The sequence below is a fragment of the Hypomesus nipponensis genome, chromosome 24 (assembly GCF_054491055.1).
Source record: "Hypomesus nipponensis isolate SF chromosome 24, ASM5449105v1, whole genome shotgun sequence".
Classification (NCBI taxonomy): Eukaryota; Metazoa; Chordata; class Actinopteri; order Osmeriformes; family Osmeridae; genus Hypomesus; species Hypomesus nipponensis.
Window position 1 is genome coordinate 655,001 of NC_140384.1, and position 2,500 is coordinate 657,500.

A 2,500-nucleotide genomic window follows, 5' to 3' on the forward strand; every position below is an offset into this window, starting at 1 on the left:
CGTACCAAATAAGTTGACAACCAAAGGCTACTTATCCATATACAGATTTAGCAATTGACAATGCAAGGTAGTCTCTCTCTCTCTCTCTCTCGTGTCAAAATGAAAACAGCTTCCAGCCCCTTTCATGAAGGACTATTTGTGCATATTGCAAGCTGTCAGTTTCTAAGTGAATGAGCAAAAGAGCATACAGCACCTGGTATTCCCAGGCGGTCTCCCATCCAAGTACTAACCAGGCCCGACCCTGCTTAGCTTCCGAGATCAGGCGTTGCCAGGCTGGTATGGCCGTACGAAATAAGTTGACAACCATAGGCTACTTATCCATATACAGATTTAGCAATTGACAATGCAAGGTAGTCTCTCTCTCTCTCTCGTGTCAAAATGAAAACAGCTTCCAGCCCCTTTCATGAAGGACTACTTGTGCATATTGCAAGATGTCAGTTTCTAAGTGAATGAGCAAAAGAGCATACAGCACCTGGTATTCCCAGGCGGTCTCCCATCCAAGTACTAACCAGGCCCGACCCTGCTTAGCTTCCGAGATCAGACGAGATCGGGCGTTGCCAGGCTGGTATGGCCGTACGAAATAAGTTGACAACCATAGGCTACTTATCCATATACAGATTTAGCAATTGACAATGCAAGGTAGTCTCTCTCTCTCTCTCTCTCGTGTCAAAATGAAAACAGCTTCCAGCCCCTTTCATGAAGGACTACTTGTGCATATTGCAAGATTTCAGTTTCTAAGTGAATGAGCAAAAGAGCATACAGCACCTGGTATTCCCAGGCGGTCTCCCATCCAAGTACTAACCAGGCCCGACCCTGCTTAGCTTCCGAGATCAGACGAGATCGGGCGTTGCCAGGCTGGTATGGCCGTACGAAATAAGTTGACAACCATAGGCTACTTATCCATATACAGATTTAGCAATTGACAATGCAAGGTAGTCTCTCTCTCTCTCTCTCTCGTGTCAAAATGAAAACAGCTTCCAGCCCCTTTCATGAAGGACTACTTGTGCATATTGCAAGATGTCAGTTTCTAAGTGAATGAGCAAAAGAGCATACAGCACCTGGTATTCCCAGGCGGTCTCCCATCCAAGTACTAACCAGGCCCGACCCTGCTTAGCTTCCGAGATCAGACGAGATCGGGCGTTGCCAGGCTGGTATGGCCGTACGAAATAAGTTGACAACCATAGGCTACTTATCCATATACAGATTTAGCAATTGACAATGCAAGGTGGTCTCTCTCTCTCTCTCTCGTGTCAAAATGAAAACAGCTTCCAGCCCCTTTCATGAAGGACTACTTGTGCATATTGCAAGATTTCAGTTTCTAAGTGAATGAGCAAAAGAGCATACAGCACCTGGTATTCCCAGGCGGTCTCCCATCCAAGTACTAACCAGGCCCGACCCTGCTTAGCTTCCGAGATCAGACGAGATAGGGCGTTGCCAGGCTGGTATGGCCGTACGAAATAAGTTGACAACCATAGGCTACTTATCCATATACAGATTTAGCAATTGACAATGCAAGGTAGTCTCTCTCTCTCTCTCGTGTCAAAATGAAAATAGCTTCCAGCCCCTTTCATGAAGGACTACTTGTGCATATTGCAAGATTTCAGTTTCTAAGTGAATGAGCAAAAGAGCATACAGCACCTGGTATTCCCAGGCGGTCTCCCATCCAAGTACTAACCAGGCCCGACCCTGCTTAGCTTCCGAGATCAGACGAGATCGGGCGTTGCCAGGCTGGTATGGCCGTACGAAATAAGTTGACAACCATAGGCTACTTATCCATATACAGATTTAGCAATTGACAATGCAAGGTAGTCTCTCTCTCTCTCTCTCTCTCTCTCTCTCTCTCTCTCTCTCTCTCTCTCTCTCTCTCGTGTCAAAATGAAAACAGCTTCCAGCCCCTTTCATGAAGGACTACTTGTGCATATTGCAAGATTTCAGTTTCTAAGTGAATGAGCAAAAGAGCAGACAGCACCTGGTATTCCCAGGCGGTCTCCCATCCAAGTACTAACCAGGCCCGACCCTGCTTAGCTTCCGAGATCAGACGAGATCGGGCGTTGCCAGGCTGGTATGGCCGTACCAAATAAGTTGACAACCAAAGGCTACTTATCCATATACAGATTTAGCAATTGACAATGCAAGGTAGTCTCTCTCTCTCTCTCTCTCTCTCGTGTCAAAATGAAAACAGCTTCCAGCCCCTTTCATGAAGGACTACTTGTGCATATTGCAAGATGTCAGTTTCTAAGTGAATGAGCAAAAGAGCATACAGCACCTGGTATTCCCAGGCGGTCTCCCATCCAAGTACTAACCAGGCCCGACCCTGCTTAGCTTCCGAGATCAGACGAGATCGGGCGTTGCCAGGCTGGTATGGCCGTACGAAATAAGTTGACAACCATAGGCTACTTATCCATATACAGATTTAGCAATTGACAATGCAAGGTAGTCTCTCTCTCTCTCTCTCTCTCGTGTCAAAATGAAAACAGCTTCCAGCCCCTTTCATGAAGGA

At 46.6% G+C, this 2,500-nt stretch overlaps 5 non-coding genes and 4 pseudogenes across 5 annotated transcripts; all 9 read right to left on the minus strand.

The window, feature by feature from the left end:
• The window catches only part of LOC146229270 (5S ribosomal RNA), a 119-nt pseudogene extending 112 nt beyond the window's left edge, over window positions 1-7 (minus strand).
• Window positions 8-181: 174 nt separating this feature from the next.
• On the minus strand, window positions 182-290 carry LOC146229271 (5S ribosomal RNA; annotated as a pseudogene).
• Window positions 291-460: 170 nt separating this feature from the next.
• On the minus strand, window positions 461-579 carry LOC146229272 (5S ribosomal RNA). Its single transcript, XR_014743066.1, has one exon. It is a non-coding gene; the product is annotated as a 5S ribosomal RNA (ribosomal RNA).
• Window positions 580-753: 174 nt separating this feature from the next.
• LOC146229273 (5S ribosomal RNA) lies at window positions 754-872 on the minus strand. Its single transcript, XR_014743067.1, has one exon. It is a non-coding gene; the product is annotated as a 5S ribosomal RNA (ribosomal RNA).
• Window positions 873-1,046: 174 nt separating this feature from the next.
• LOC146229274 (5S ribosomal RNA) lies at window positions 1,047-1,165 on the minus strand. Its single transcript, XR_014743069.1, has one exon. It is a non-coding gene; the product is annotated as a 5S ribosomal RNA (ribosomal RNA).
• Window positions 1,166-1,337: 172 nt separating this feature from the next.
• Window positions 1,338-1,456, minus strand: LOC146229275 (5S ribosomal RNA; annotated as a pseudogene).
• Window positions 1,457-1,626: 170 nt separating this feature from the next.
• Window positions 1,627-1,745, minus strand: LOC146229276 (5S ribosomal RNA). Its single transcript, XR_014743070.1, has one exon. It is a non-coding gene; the product is annotated as a 5S ribosomal RNA (ribosomal RNA).
• A 212-nt stretch (window positions 1,746-1,957) lies between these two features.
• On the minus strand, window positions 1,958-2,076 carry LOC146229277 (5S ribosomal RNA; annotated as a pseudogene).
• A 178-nt stretch (window positions 2,077-2,254) lies between these two features.
• LOC146229278 (5S ribosomal RNA) lies at window positions 2,255-2,373 on the minus strand. Its single transcript, XR_014743071.1, has one exon. It is a non-coding gene; the product is annotated as a 5S ribosomal RNA (ribosomal RNA).
• Between the last annotated feature and the right edge of the window lie 127 nt (window positions 2,374-2,500).